The sequence below is a fragment of the Cydia splendana genome, chromosome 4, assembly GCF_910591565.1.
Source record: "Cydia splendana chromosome 4, ilCydSple1.2, whole genome shotgun sequence".
NCBI lineage: Eukaryota > Metazoa > Arthropoda > Insecta > Lepidoptera > Tortricidae > Cydia > Cydia splendana.
Genome location: NC_085963.1, coordinates 14,490,679 through 14,507,494, shown reverse-complemented (window position 1 = coordinate 14,507,494; position 16,816 = coordinate 14,490,679). Strand labels below are relative to the sequence as shown.

General features: G+C 37.6%; 2 protein-coding genes across 2 annotated transcripts in view; one reads left to right on the top strand and one right to left on the bottom strand.

The window, feature by feature from the left end:
* The window catches only part of LOC134789988 (phospholipid scramblase 2), a 412,262-nt gene that overhangs the window by 97,270 nt on the left and 298,176 nt on the right, over positions 1-16,816 (bottom strand). The window lies entirely within an intron of this gene.
* LOC134789994 (myosin-IIIb-like) overlaps positions 945-16,816 on the top strand; it is a 72,083-nt gene continuing 56,211 nt past the window's right edge. The window contains exon 1 of the mRNA XM_063760735.1: positions 945-1,151. The gene's annotated coding sequence lies outside the window, so the exon portion shown is untranslated. The remainder of the gene's footprint in view (positions 1,152-16,816) is intronic.

Here is a 16,816-nt window from a genome sequence, read left to right as displayed (position 1 = left end):
CCCGCCGGGTCTGTTGTTTGTATGTTCGCGATAAACTTAAAAACTACTGAACGGATTTTCATGCGGTTTTCACCTATCAATAGTGATTCTTGAGGAAGGTTTAGGTGTATAACTTGTTAAGGTTTACCCCGTGCGAAGCCGGGACGGGTCGCTAGTATAGTATAGGCACGGATTGTGTAGGTAGGTACATACCTTCATATAATTTCTAAACCTCAAAGCCAGACAGAAGCCCTCTTTATGCTGCCAGTTTCAAGTTTCTCACTTTAAGTTAAAATGCTTTGAACCTTCGTTAAATTAAACATCTTCAATTTTATGTGAACTTTACTTAAGTATTTTATCATAAGAATCTGTTTAGATATCACTGATATCAGCATACTGAAATGTAAGTCAATTTCGTAATAAAGTCACATACATGCGCTAGGTACTCAAGATTGATAGTACTTAGTACTCTACTCATTTTCTTCTTTTTTTTCTGTTTTCCGATTTTACAAAAACGACTGAAGTGGCTGGACCGATTTGGTCAATTCTCATTGTCATCATGTCAGGCTTTGAGACTTGAGTATTCTGGAGAAATCGAGGGAACTCTTCAATAATATACACAGCTATAGTGATTTGGATATTTTTTTATAGTAAACCGTGCATTTTGCGTGCGTTTTGTAAAGTGAAACTGCTGTTGGAAACCATAAAATAATGGCATGTTAGATGTGTTATCTGAAATAGTTTTCTTTTGTTAAAGATTATATTTATTACAAGATTTAACTGAACCTAAGTTAATAGACATATAAAAAGCCGTTCAACATAGGAACATTGTACTCGTATAGGTCACGAAATTGGTTTTAGGTTCAAGTCAATGTCATCGTAACACCTATTGGTACCGAACCGTATCTTATCTCAAGTTATCTGCGCGGGGAGGGGCGCACCGTTAGTCGGCAGCGGCCACAGCTGATTTCACATGTGCCTCCGATCGCGTCGTACGCTCGCTCCGCGCGCCATGCCGGCAAAACATTAAACACACAACAAACGTGTTACAAAAATATATGGAAAAAAGTTGAACATAATTGGAAAATTGTGATTTTGTGTAATTTGAAAGACGCTTCTGTTCGCGGGTTTTAATTTACGAAAACTGTGTTACGGCTTTTTTGTATTGGCGGGTAAGTTGATTCACTTTTGTTATTAAACTAAGTATTAATGCTTATACAATATATCAAGACACCGAGACTTGTTTACAATAATGGCTTCTTTTTCTCTTATGTTTTTACGTCAAAACGCGAAAAAATATAATTTTCCCGAATTAACATACAGAAATTCGCATTGATAAACAAATTGTAAAGTTCTAGATGCATGCTATCCTAGATCTAGATGCCCATTCAAATCTAAACTGCGTGTTATATATAGTGATTACTGATTAAATTCTTATATATTGTTAGAGCCGTCGTCTAGAATTCCATAAACTCTACAATAAGTATATTATAGTAGGTACCTATATGTACTTAGTGGATAAAAATGCATGGTGGCAGATTTATGGCTTATATTAGTCATGGTTGCAGGAGTGTTTTGCGAAGAAACACGAGAGCATAATGGAGCACCGAGTTTATTGCACCGGTTCGAAACAGGCTTTCTTGGGCTGCAAGGGCCAAGTGCCGGTGCCCTAAGCGATTTCGCTGATTATGCATTTAGACACTTTTACCTTGGAATAAATAATTCATAGCTACCCACGTTCTTACTACAAACAACTATAAAATATTAATATATTTGTTTCTGTCTCATAATATTATTTACTTTCACATAATTAATTTCATACCAACATTATTTATTAGCAAAATAGAGGTTTTATAGATATTTAGGTAAGGTATTAATTAACCTTAGAAAGATTTACATATTGGTTATGTACTAAAAATCAAACAGTAATCAATCATCATCATGTCACCCGGTAAGTCTCGGTAGGTCAATTGGCAGAGCGATGGCCAGTACGGTTACCATCAGTTTGTCACTGACATAAACGCCGTCGAGAACGTAATTTACTTTCTATACATCTCGCTCGCACTCGCATATTACGTATAGAAAGTAAACTAGTGGCTCTGTGAGCTGTAGACCTCGCGAGCAGAGCTTAAAACTGAATAAATGTATGGTTCCGTTGTTTAGAAGAATTTAGAGAATCTAATTTGACCATAAAAACTTATCTATCAATTGCTTACAAAATTCGGGAATTGGTTTAAATATGCGACCTGTAGAGTAGAACATATGGACATACGAAACAATTTTTGGCTAACAGGCCAATTCAAACTTACACTGATATCAGAAAGACATCTAACTGATGTCATTTAGTTATCGTGCATTTCACTCGTTCTTGTCCGTACATGTATTGGCGCAAGCGAGACGCACGATGACTACTAAATAACATGATAAAAATATCATCCCGATTTCAGTGTACGGTCGATGCCCCTTAAGTATCCACGTCGCCATACCAATTGTATAGAAAAGTGGATAGAGTTAGACCAAGAAAAGTCTGCAGAGATTTTGACAGCACACGCAGTGCCAATGTTATTTGTGCCAGTGTCAAAATCTCTGCAGACTTTTCTTGGTCTAACTCTACTTATGTTAGGAAACCAACATTACCTTTGAATTAGCCTGTAAACTGCAACTAAGAAGCTTCGTGCGCGAGTGTGGCCCATAATTTCCGAAATCATTTTTTCTTCAAGGCAATTACTCCGTTCTCATATTTTGCGTTGCCCATAATTTCCCGAAATCATTCATTCTCGGTAGCAATTACTCCGTTCCCATATTTTCCCAATGGTTTTTTTCCGCAATCGCCTATTTTTAATATTTTTAAATTAATCTTTTCCTTATAATTTTCGTTCTTTTAAATATCTAGGATAATATTTTCTTGTTACTGTATGTTAATAGTGTAGTAATTATATTTGTTACTTGTAGGTATTTCACATACAACAAATATTAAAAACACTAAAAATAAAACATAATCTAAAAAAATACAAGTAAAAAACCAAACGCTGTCAGCCAATAACTCTAACCTACCTATCTCTGGGAGCAGATTCGTTTTTAGGGTCATCAAAAAAAAATAACCCTAACCTACCTATCTCTGGGAGCAGTTTCGTTTTTAGGGTCATCAAAAAAAATAACCCTAACCTACCTACCTCTGGGAGCAGTTTCGTTTTTAGGGTCATCAAAAAAAATAACCCTAACCTACCTATCTCTGGGAGCAGTTTCGTTTTTAGGGTCATCAAAAAAAACCCTAACCTACCTATTTGAAAAAAACCTGGTTATTTTTACCACTAGCATTAAAAAAAAGAGAAAATATGGAGATAGAGAATATTTAGTTAGTGAAAAAAAAACCTACTGGTTATTTTAACTACTGGGATTAAAAATAAAAGGGAATAAATTGAGAAAGGGAAATTTAGTTTATGAAAAAATGTCCACGAAATATAAAATAAAGCGAAGAAATTTCACTGGGAAAAAATGAGAACGGAGTAATAGCCTCGAAGAAAAAATGATTTGCGGAAATTATGGGCCATTTTAGCGAGGCGATCCAAATTAAAAGGCTCTAGGATAATGATAGTTAGACTTTGAGCCCGGGAAAGCGCAACGTACGAGCAACCTACAGCTAGTTCCCTGAGCCTAAGGTCGACCACTACCCTAGGCAATGTTAACCCCTGCGATTTATGGATGGTGACCGTCCATGCTAGAACGTAAGTGGAAATTGACTCCTGGAACAGCCATGCCCTTGAACTTAAACCGCAAAAAAAATGTTCAAACAAAAACTCAAACTAATACGCTTACCTCGCGCTTCGCGCTCGCTTGTGCAATCAGCAATACGATGTTTAAGTGCAAAAAATAAATAAAAAAAGTTGCATTTACTGGGGATCGAACCGGGTACCTATCCCATATCCTTGCTTGTAAGCGTCTTTCCAACTGCGCTATGATAGCATTTAGATGAGCTGACGAAATTTGGCTACTTATTCTCGAGTAAGAATTTAAATATCTAATCTAAAGAGAATAGAGTGTATAGGGCACGTGCGTGAACTATAGGGGGCAGCATAGGAGCCGTCAGATTTTTGGCGTGAGGCGTAAATGTGACGTTTATGCTTCCGATGTAGCCCACAAGATGACAGAACCAGGCGTGTCTCACTCCGCGATTTCGTCGCTTTGCTACAGGTAGCTAAAAGTACATCCGTTCGGCCCCAATTTTGGGGTTTGCCATAAGCCGCGCGTGGCGCTGTCGCCACCTAGCGGCCATATCTGTGCTGATCGTAACAGACGCGTTTTGTTAGAGAGTGAGTCTTCTGTACTTAGTACTATTATTTATTCTGTGACAGAATATGCATAAGGAAACGTACCTACAAGAACGGTAGATGGTAGAACTTGTTTTGGCAATGTACATGTTTCCGATTCAGGCCACAAGATGGCAGACCCTCCAACGCGGACGGTCCCTATATGTAGTAGAGGGTTATTTTAAGTGACATTGTATATTGTGAGATAAATAAATCATATCATATCATATCATATTGTCATACTAAATTTTGTAGTCACAGTAAATTTACTGCCATCTTTCGATACAGGAATAAAACTAGTGGCTCTGTGAGCTGTAGACCTCGCGAGCAGAGCTTAAAACTGAATAAATGTATGGTTCCGTTGTTTAGAAGAATTTAGAGAATCTAATTTGACCATAAAAACTTATCTATCAATTGCTTACAAAATTCGGGAATTGGTTTAGATATGCGACCTGTAGAGTAGAACATATGGACATACGAAACAATTTTTGGCTAACAGGCCAATTCAAACTTACACTGATATCAGAAAGACATCTAACTGATGTCATTTAGTTATCGTGCATTTCACTCGTTCTTGTCCGTACATGTATTGGCGCAAGCGAGACGCACGATGACTACTAAATAACATGATAAAAATATCATCCCGATTTCAGTGTACGGTCGATGCCCCTTAAGTATCCACGTCGCCATACCAATTGTATAGAAAAGTGGATAGAGTTAGACCAAGAAAAGTCTGCAGAGATTTTGACAGCACACGCAGTGCCAATGTTATTTGTGCCAGTGTCAAAATCTCTGCAGACTTTTCTTGGTCTAACTCTACTTATGTTAGGAAACCAACATTACCTTTGAATTAGCCTGTAAACTGCAACTAAGAAGCTTCGTGCGCGAGTGTGGCCCATAATTTCCGAAATCATTTTTTCTTCAAGGCAATTACTCCGTTCTCATATTTTGCGTTGCCCATAATTTCCCGAAATCATTCATTCTCGGTAGCAATTACTCCGTTCCCATATTTTCCCAATGGTTTTTTTCCGCAATCGCCTATTTTTAATATTTTTAAATTAATCTTTTCCTTATAATTTTCGTTCTTTTAAATATCTAGGATAATATTTTCTTGTTACTGTATGTTAATAGTGTAGTAATTATATTTGTTACTTGTAGGTATTTCACATACAACAAATATTAAAAACACTAAAAATAAAACATAATCTAAAAAAATACAAGTAAAAAACCAAACGCTGTCAGCCAATAACTCTAACCTACCTATCTCTGGGAGCAGATTCGTTTTTAGGGTCATCAAAAAAAAATAACCCTAACCTACCTATCTCTGGGAGCAGTTTCGTTTTTAGGGTCATCAAAAAAAATAACCCTAACCTACCTACCTCTGGGAGCAGTTTCGTTTTTAGGGTCATCAAAAAAAATAACCCTAACCTACCTATCTCTGGGAGCAGTTTCGTTTTTAGGGTCATCAAAAAAAACCCTAACCTACCTATTTGAAAAAAACCTGGTTATTTTTACCACTAGCATTAAAAAAAAGAGAAAATATGGAGATAGAGAATATTTAGTTAGTGAAAAAAAAACCTACTGGTTATTTTAACTACTGGGATTAAAAATAAAAGGGAATAAATTGAGAAAGGGAAATTTAGTTTATGAAAAAATGTCCACGAAATATAAAATAAAGCGAAGAAATTTCACTGGGAAAAAATGAGAACGGAGTAATAGCCTCGAAGAAAAAATGATTTGCGGAAATTATGGGCCATTTTAGCGAGGCGATCCAAATTAAAAGGCTCTAGGATAATGATAGTTAGACTTTGAGCCCGGGAAAGCGCAACGTACGAGCAACCTACAGCTAGTTCCCTGAGCCTAAGGTCGACCACTACCCTAGGCAATGTTAACCCCTGCGATTTATGGATGGTGACCGTCCATGCTAGAACGTAAGTGGAAATTGACTCCTGGAACAGCCATGCCCTTGAACTTAAACCGCAAAAAAAATGTTCAAACAAAAACTCAAACTAATACGCTTACCTCGCGCTTCGCGCTCGCTTGTGCAATCAGCAATACGATGTTTAAGTGCAAAAAATAAATAAAAAAAGTTGCATTTACTGGGGATCGAACCGGGTACCTATCCCATATCCTTGCTTGTAAGCGTCTTTCCAACTGCGCTATGATAGCATTTAGATGAGCTGACGAAATTTGGCTACTTATTCTCGAGTAAGAATTTAAATATCTAATCTAAAGAGAATAGAGTGTATAGGGCACGTGCGTGAACTATAGGGGGCAGCATAGGAGCCGTCAGATTTTTGGCGTGAGGCGTAAATGTGACGTTTATGCTTCCGATGTAGCCCACAAGATGACAGAACCAGGCGTGTCTCACTCCGCGATTTCGTCGCTTTGCTACAGGTAGCTAAAAGTACATCCGTTCGGCCCCAATTTTGGGGTTTGCCATAAGCCGCGCGTGGCGCTGTCGCCACCTAGCGGCCATATCTGTGCTGATCGTAACAGACGCGTTTTGTTAGAGAGTGAGTCTTCTGTACTTAGTACTATTATTTATTCTGTGACAGAATATGCATAAGGAAACGTACCTACAAGAACGGTAGATGGTAGAACTTGTTTTGGCAATGTACATGTTTCCGATTCAGGCCACAAGATGGCAGACCCTCCAACGCGGACGGTCCCTATATGTAGTAGAGGGTTATTTTAAGTGACATTGTATATTGTGAGATAAATAAATCATATCATATCATATCATATTGTCATACTAAATTTTGTAGTCACAGTAAATTTACTGCCATCTTTCGATACAGGAATAAAATGAAAATGAAAAAAAAAATCAATAAATGTATATATGTATGGCTAAAAGGTTTTTTTTATTTTTAGAACGCCATATGATTTTGTCCCATGTTCTTTTACTGATATGAGTAAAAATTGTTAAATATAAAATGGTGTCGCCATCTAGACGAGCATAGGCCAAAGGTATGGCGCCGTATATTGAAGAATCAAATTTTCTTTAAAGCGCAAAAAGCCATCATCTCTTGCAAAAAATAAACGAATACGCTTAGCCCGCGCTTGATAAATAAAAAATACGATTTTTTTTTCATTTTTTCAAAATAAAAAACAACAATTCATACGAAATTTAAGTATAAAAAAATACAAAAAGTTATGAAGCAGCATACAATTACTGGGGATGGAACCAGGGACCTCCCTATGCAAACAAAAAAGCGAACGTTTGCTAAATGCGCCATGATAGTTCTTACTAAAGCTGACGAAATTTAGCTACTCATTCTCAAGTAAAAACTAAATATCTAAATACCGCCGAAACCAGCGATACAAATTTCCTGAATTTTTGGCCATTTAATCTATAAACATATATCAAAAAGAAAAAACTCTTATGATATCGATACGACTATTTGTTTAGGCAACAGGTATCACGACCCCGCCATTTTTAAAAATTTCCAAAAACCGGATTGACAAAAAAAAAATATTTAGTCATAGAATCTGGTCACAAAATTTCATGAGAATCGGTTAAGAATTGCGACCTGTAGAGGAGAACATCCGGAAATACAAAACTAAATATCTAAATACCGCCTAAACCAGCGATAATTTTTTTCTGCATTTTTTGCTATTAACTCTGTAAACATGTCTCAAAAAGAAAAAACTCTTATGATATCGATACGACTATTTGTTTAGGCGCCAGGTATCACGACTCCGCCATTTTTAAAAATTTCCAAAAACCGGATTGACAAAAAAATTTTATTTAGTCATAAAATTCGGTCACTAAATTTCACGAGAATCGGTTAAGAATTGCGACCTGTAGAGGAGAACATCCGGACATACGAAAGCAAAATGCCCGAGTCAAAACGTAGACCTTCGCTTCGCTTCGGTCAATGAAAATGAAAAAAAAAATCAATAAATGTATATATGTATGGCTAAAAGGTTTTTTTTATTTTTAGAACGCCATATGATTTTGTCCCATGTTCTTTTACTGATATGAGTAAAAATTGTTAAATATAAAATGGTGTCGCCATCTAGACGAGCATAGGCCAAAGGTATGGCGCCGTATATTGAAGAATCAAATTTTCTTTAAAGCGCAAAAAGCCATCATCTCTTGCAAAAAATAAACGAATACGCTTAGCCCGCGCTTGATAAATAAAAAATACGATTTTTTTTTCATTTTTTCAAAATAAAAAACAACAATTCATACGAAATTTAAGTATAAAAAAATACAAAAAGTTATGAAGCAGCATACAATTACTGGGGATGGAACCAGGGACCTCCCTATGCAAACAAAAAAGCGAACGTTTGCTAAATGCGCCATGATAGTTCTTACTAAAGCTGACGAAATTTAGCTACTCATTCTCAAGTAAAAACTAAATATCTAAATACCGCCGAAACCAGCGATACAAATTTCCTGAATTTTTGGCCATTTAATCTATAAACATATATCAAAAAGAAAAAACTCTTATGATATCGATACGACTATTTGTTTAGGCAACAGGTATCACGACCCCGCCATTTTTAAAAATTTCCAAAAACCGGATTGACAAAAAAAAAATATTTAGTCATAGAATCTGGTCACAAAATTTCATGAGAATCGGTTAAGAATTGCGACCTGTAGAGGAGAACATCCGGAAATACAAAACTAAATATCTAAATACCGCCTAAACCAGCGATAATTTTTTTCTGCATTTTTTGCTATTAACTCTGTAAACATGTCTCAAAAAGAAAAAACTCTTATGATATCGATACGACTATTTGTTTAGGCGCCAGGTATCACGACTCCGCCATTTTTAAAAATTTCCAAAAACCGGATTGACAAAAAAATTTTATTTAGTCATAAAATTCGGTCACTAAATTTCACGAGAATCGGTTAAGAATTGCGACCTGTAGAGGAGAACATCCGGACATACGAAAGCAAAATGCCCGAGTCAAAACGTAGACCTTCGCTTCGCTTCGGTCAATTACGTTCTCGACGGCGTTTATGTCAGTGACAAACTGATGGTAACCGTACTGGTATCCAAGAGTCGCGAGTTCGAGACCCGCCTGAGACAGGGAGTTTTTCCACTTTTCCTTTAGGTACTTCTAAGCAGAGATGGGCAAATTTTATTCGAGTGACGAATAACAAATGAAAATAACAAAATTTATCGCGAATGACGAATAAAAATGTCGGATGATTATTCTTATTCGAATAAATTATTCGTTGAATAATTCATCCGCGAATAATTTATTCGTCGAATGAATTGCCACGAATAATTTGTTTATTCCAGGAATACCTTATAATGTTTTCACGGTTTCGAAAGATTTGGCAACTGTTGGCTCGATTCGGGAAATGAATAAGAGATTCACTAGATATGGAATATTAAAGATATGTGACGTTCCACGAGTTTTCGGTGAAGGAAAACATCGTGAGGAAACCGGACTAACCCCAGTAAGGCCTAATTTCCCCTCTGGGTTGGAAGGTCAGATGGCAGTCGCTTTCGTAAAAACTAGTGCCTACGTCAAATCATGGTATTAGTTATCAAGCGGACCCCAGGCTCCCATGAGCCGTGGCAAAATGCCGGGATAACGCGAGGAAGAAGGATGTGACGTTCCACGGCAAAAGGTACCTTATGGCGGCTGGCACCGCGATTCGGGAAATGAATTAGAGATTCACTAGATATGAAATAGTAAAGTCATGTGACGTTCCACGGAAAGAGGTACCTTATGGCGGCTGGGACTTACGTCACATAGCGCCGCAATAATATTGGAGCGGCGTTAATAATAGCGTAAGTGCCAACCGCCATAAGGTACCTTTACCCGTGGGACGTCACATAACTTTATTATATCATATCTAGTGAATCTCTAATTCATTTCCCGCAAGTCCTGCAACTTCCTAAATAGTTGCTGTAAATATAAATTACGCGTTGTGATATTCGCTTTGAAGCAAACAACTGCTAAGAAAATTTGGTTTTCTCACTCTATTAGTGTATAGCTATCTCTTTCTAGGTCTGGCTAGAAAGTTACTAATATAACTTTGTGTGTGAGTAATTCATTGTTCACGCTAATCCTTTGTTTATTATACTACCTGGGCATAACCTTTAACCCTTAATAATCTTTAACTTGTCAGAACAAATTTACAGTAAAAACGAGTCATATTAAACGTGTTATAATTCGTGTTGTTTATTTGAATGGAATAAGCCAAAAAACTGAAATATTTTTCGTGGATTTATTCGAATGAAGTAACGAATAAATCATTCCTCATTTAAAAAGTGGTCGAATGATTTATCAGCGGATAAATTATTCGCGAATAAATCATTCGCGAATAAATCATCCGCGAATAAAAATATCGTGAATTATTGTTTATTCGAATGATCATTCAGATAAAAGTTTATTCGAATGATGCCCATCTCTGCTTCTAAGCATTGTGGTATCGTTTGCAGACGTTTCTGCTTAATACAAGATTAATCAAACATTCAGTTTCACAAATGTTGTACGTATACCTACCTTACCTCCACCTGGTGGTACTAGTGCTCGACATGCTAATGTCCAATAGATGATACCCTGTTGTCACCTCTATTGACAATGACTTTAAGTTTCAAGATGACATGTACTGGGACCGCGTCGAGCACCAGTACCACCAGTACAACCTACCTATCACACGCGTCTGAATTGATGGAAATAATTTTAATTAGTAGGTTTTCAATTATGCTTATCTACTTGCGAATTGAATCCCTTTTTCAGTACCGTAAAATGGGGTGAGTAGGTGCAAAACTGAGATTCAAACCTCGATAACATTTTATTTTTACATATGCAAACTGAATGGTGTATATGTCGCAGTCGGATCGTATAATCCGCCGTATTACATTACGGCTAGCCGTTTTCAAAAACAGGGGCGTTTTGAAATGCGGCGGTTTAACGATTAGCCGGATTGAATGCGGCTGAATGAGAATCCGCCGGAATGTATTCGGCGCCATACGTTCTTCAACACGGCTAGCCGTAATGTAATACAGCGAGTCATTAGCCGCCGCTTTGACAGTTTTTAGTTCCCATTTTTAACACCCGTGGCGCTGCCTGACAAACGCTGGGGTGTCCATCAAATCTGGAGTTCGTCGGACTGTTTCTTTTCAAAAAACATTTCTTTCGCAACTTAACTAGACGGAGCCCCGCTTCGCGGGGCTCCTATTTCTGAGCGGTTTGCCCTTCGGGCATCTGAAGCTACCTAACGAACCTAACCTACCTACCTATTGATTTAGTGAGACGTCCGTGAAAACATTATACTTTGGGGAAAAAAGCGTAGGTAGGTAAGTAGGTTGGGTTCGTTAGGTAGCTTCAGATGCCCGAAGGGCAAACCGCCCAGAAATAGGAGCCCCGCTTGCGGGGCTCCGTCTATTTAAGTTGTGAAGGAAATGTTTTGGAAAAGAAACACATGTAGTGCGGTGGGACCATGGTAAAAATAAATAAATTTGCAAACATTGTCAAACTCCAGTTACGTAGGCGACCGAAAGAACTGGTCACTCTACAATCTAAAATAGTAGTACGATGCGGCTAAACGTTGGCCGCCTTATTGAAGAACGTATCGCAATGACAATCCGGCTAATCGTCGAACCGCCGCATTTCAAAACGCCCCTGTTTTTGATAACGGCTAGCCGTAATGTAATACGGCGGATTATACGATCTGACTACGACATATATAATAAGTGTTCCGGACGTTTGTATTTTAGTTTTTATTTTATTTTGGGTAGTTCCATTTCATAACTTTGACGATAAACAGGAATTCCCACCTCACCCCGTAGTCCCTCGTATTTGGGGTGACTTGGGTTTTCATACAAAGGTGATTTTGGAAGATTGTTGGATCGAGTTTTTTATATCTCCATTTTAAATTGGAATACATTATTTTTGTAGCAGTAGCCTTAAAATCCCATCTCACCTTCTTTCATCCCTTCTCTCCCCATTCATAACCCAACTCTCCCCGCGAACCCTACTCACCCCATTTTACGGTATTTCCCGTTGGTATATCCTTATTACTTAGGTAGGTACTTAAATGTCCCCACCGCCACCGGTCTATAAGGAAAAAATACTATTGTGTTCGTACAGTCAACGCCTCCTCTATTTTATGTAGGTATGTTAATACATTTATATCTTGTAAATAAGTTGTATAGTTAGAAATTTTTATTAGTTGTGACGTAATGATGTCCGAAGTGTAGGAGGCTCTTAAAGTAGGTAACATAATATTTTGGGCACCTTAACAAGTTTGTACATATATTAAAATGTTGTTTTAGTAATTTTTCCTAAATGATCTGAAGTCGTAATCAATGCATTTTCCAATATATTTGAATATTATATAAGTATTTGCATAGGACTTTTATTTTATTTTAAGGGCTTATTATATATTAAAAAATTTGGTCATAATATTACTTAAGGGTGATTTACAAGGAAATGGCATTTTAATCTAAATGTTAATAGATTTAGAAAGTAATGAATTAATTTTCCAAGAATACATTTGCATAAATGCAACCTTAATTCATTTATGTTCCCTTTTGAACGTATCTAACAATCTGATACCAGTAACTTCTTAATTTAACATTTTAACACTATTTAACACAGTACAAATCAAACTGAAAATATCATACTTAATTCGTTTTTAATGCAAATAAATAATACTATATGTACTATGAATGTAAATTGTCGATATCAATTGAGTCATTTTATTTATTTAAGGCCTATAAAAGTCACATTTACTTATACATCAAACGTTTTGATGGTCTATTAGTGTACGGGTATAAGGGATAAAACTGAGAGTAGGTATTATATCGACGAAAGCCAACAAAATGCCAAGCATGTTAATTCTGGCCCTTAAAAATCTTAAGGTTTATCAAATTCAATATTCCGCCGCAATATTATATATTTCCGCCTCTGACTTTTGAAAGATGGGTCCAAAAACATGAAAAAAATCGTGAAAATAGATCTTAATAAAGGAATTCAATGAAAACTTTAGCGGGCATGATCAGATTGATCAACTATCTAAGCCGCTTTAAGCAGATCGGTGAAGGTCGATCTTACTTTGGATCCTCTACTACAGTGTTTTTCCATCCGTCGCGAGTCGCGACCCTCTGAGTATTTTTTGTCCAAGTTGCTTTTTCTCAATACAGAATAGTGTTCCATTTGAGCTACTATGTCCACTATTGTCCACTATCATGGTATAATAATATACTCCGCCTGGTACTCCATTCCCGTCTTTTCTAGGTCACCTAACTGACACGGGCCTACGTCATCATGCGACAGCGCTATATGATAATATGCGATAGCGCTATATATAGCGGCCATGTTGTTGTGACGTAGGCCCGTGTCACTCTGGGAATGGAAGACCATGTTTTATTACACTATGTCCACTATAGCATTCAATTATTAGACACCTAGCTTATTAATCCACACTTCACTTTATAATGTTAACATCTAGAGTAACATCTAGCCCATAACAAGGTATAAAAGTGTAATACCTAAGTATAATGAATCCTGACCTTGTGGCCAGTTAAAGCATGATGCACTAATTACAAAAGGCGTATGTGCAGCAACATGCGCGAGCGCAGCATGGTGGCCGGGTGCATCGCTCGGTGCACAGATTGCGTAAAGATAATTGCCGTTATAGGAGCAGCAGCGAAGTGCAACGACGTCGTTTGGAATTCCATGCCTGATGTGTGCAAATAAAATATATACTAGGACTTTAATAACGACAACTTCTTCTCTCGCTCTTACTGAGGATAAACGAGAGCGAGATAGTTGTGCATGCCCGGGATTGCGGATACCAGGTTTTTGATTTTTATACAAAAAGTGATCTATGAGATCGATCAAAATTAAATTGCTGATTTTTAGAAGCAATTTTTAAGTTTTGTGCAAAATATGTTACGTAGTTCTCATACAAGATTGCAAGGCCACTTTATGAATGAATGTATTTATTGATAAAGTGGTATGAACACATTTTAACGCAAAAACCTCCTTCCTTCTGGAAATCTGTTAAAAAATGTAGTCTACAGTCCGACAAGAAATTGTAGAAACTTATTGGGGCGCCACTGAGTTTCAACAGGCAGCACATGATGCAGACATCTATACATCTATCTCCTTCTGCCGCATAAGGGCATCTTTTAGTACGTTTGTGGTTTGACTATGTTTCGTCTTTAGTTCAATTTATTAAATAAATAAAAAATCCGCACCGTCAGCGTACTTTGAGCAGTTGTGGAGGGCATGCGATAAAATGCGTGACCGCGTACGGCACGACACTGCGATTCCAAAGCGTCATCGTCACCGTATTTTGAGCAGCGGTTATTGTCAGTCTCCAGCAGTATTACTTTGTGATATAAATCGTGTTGTATCATAAAATATTATATATTGTATAGTGGCGTGCGCAAACTCATTAAACCAAGTGCTAGCGCCGTTATTTTAATTTTTATTCTCCAAAACACCGGCAACAAATTTCTGAACTTAGCTGTCTGTCTTACAAGAGCCTGAATCTATATGAACGCCACATAAGTATGTGACGTTAACAACCAAATGGTACCACATTGTCGGTTGTCGATAAGGTTGATTTCAAATTGAAGCTATATAAAAATAGCGCCTTATTGATAACCGACAATAAACATCCTTTTGGTTGAGAATGGCATATATACCGGTATACGTACCATTGTCATCTTGCAGAGTTACGCGGCTGATCACCGATCTCGAATTAAACACAATGGAACCTTTATTTTTTAGCAGCATATTTCACATTCTCTTATTGTGGGAGCATTTTGTACAAGCGTTTCGCACTTTTCTCAGCAATTTCTATGGACTAAAGTAGGTTTTGTACAATATTATTGATAAAAACGTGTCGGAAGAAAACTGTGCCGGCAAGATTGATAGCTAAGATTAGAGGTCGTGTAAAATCGATTAAGTATTCTATCCGTATATTTTACCGGTATATCGCTAGTCTTGGTGTTCTAGTTTCTATATTTCAACCATGACTCCAATAATAATGAAAACTCGTTTGGGCATCAACCATAAGGTTCGTCATCATCATCATCTCTATACCAGTTCTTGAAGCCTGTCCACTATCTTGGTCCAATGTGTATTTGTGTCACACATTTTGGTTAATGAGAAGGTGAGACGCAATGCACATTGGACAAATACATTATTGGACAGGTGAAATACCACCCTTAGCGCCACTTGCGCCATCCCACTAACCCGGGGTTAACCGGTTAAACCGTTAACCCAGTGTCAAATTGTACTGGTAACCATGGTAACTCGAAGTTTAACCGGTTAACGCTGGGTTAGTGGGATGGTGCAAGTGGCGCTTAAGCATGCTACCACAGCAATAGGGGACACTTCTGTACGACCACCAAATATGTACCTGTAGTCCTGTACTGATTAATAGTGCATTTAATTCCCATTTTATTCAAACCAAAAATTTAGAATTCGTGTTGACCATTTAAGATTACATCTGCAACATTTACCACACATCTGTGTAAAGTAGAACACAATGACTCATGTAACACAAAGTAGAATCTAAATAATTGAACACCGGCACGTGGATTTGTGAATTTTGTAGGTGCGCATTAGTCGCGCGCGGCCGCGCTGCGACGCTCTTCCGCATCTAAATAATTGTCAAGTGTAGACATTTTGCTGTTTGATGCGCTTGCTTCGATGTAGGTAACTGTAAAGTACCTAGGTATGCATTCGTTTAAAGAATAATATTTTCATTTGGATCTTGAATTTTATTGACGTGGATATACGAGCAAAGGAATATATTTTTGTATACAAAAATAATAATCCACTCTGGTGATCAGAAAGTGGTCCGGTGTCGATACGTCACGGCCGTCAATCAGATCAGGGCGCGTAGCCAACGTGCCAATCGTTAACGCTCCGTAGCGCATCGTCTCTCTCACTCTTCCCCACTAGTGCGACAGTGACAGTTGCGTTTCGTTCGCTACGGAGCGTTAACGATTGCACGTTGGCTACGCACCCTGGGCTGTTATTTCCTTCGCTTACAGAGGACTTGCCTCAAGCGATCCACTACAAAGGCATGTTTATTAGTTAGGTATATGATACGAGTGTCTCGTACGTTTTAGGACAAAAATTATGACATTTTCATAGACAATTATCATTATACAATATGTATCAGAACGAAAGGCAAAGAAAGAGACCCATTAAGGTTTAGGTCATACTGAGCAACTTTTACTATGGGACCAACCCCGAAAACGCGGAAGAAAATTGACTTTCCCATAGGAAATTTCAACATCAGACCAGCAAAATGTACCTATGAAACATCCAATTTTTTTCCGCCCTTTCGGGGTTGGTCCCATAGTAAAAGTGGCTCAGTATGACCTAAATATTAATGGGTCTCTTTCTTTGCATTTCGTTCTGATACATACTTACGAGGAGAAATGTACCTAGTAAATGGACCTTAAAAAGGCACTTCGGGTGACCTCGATCTTGAGATCACAATTTTAACATTGGTTTGCTTCACGCATAGTGGCTGATGGGAATATAAAGCATTAGGCGGACAGTGCCCGATACGCTTACAATTG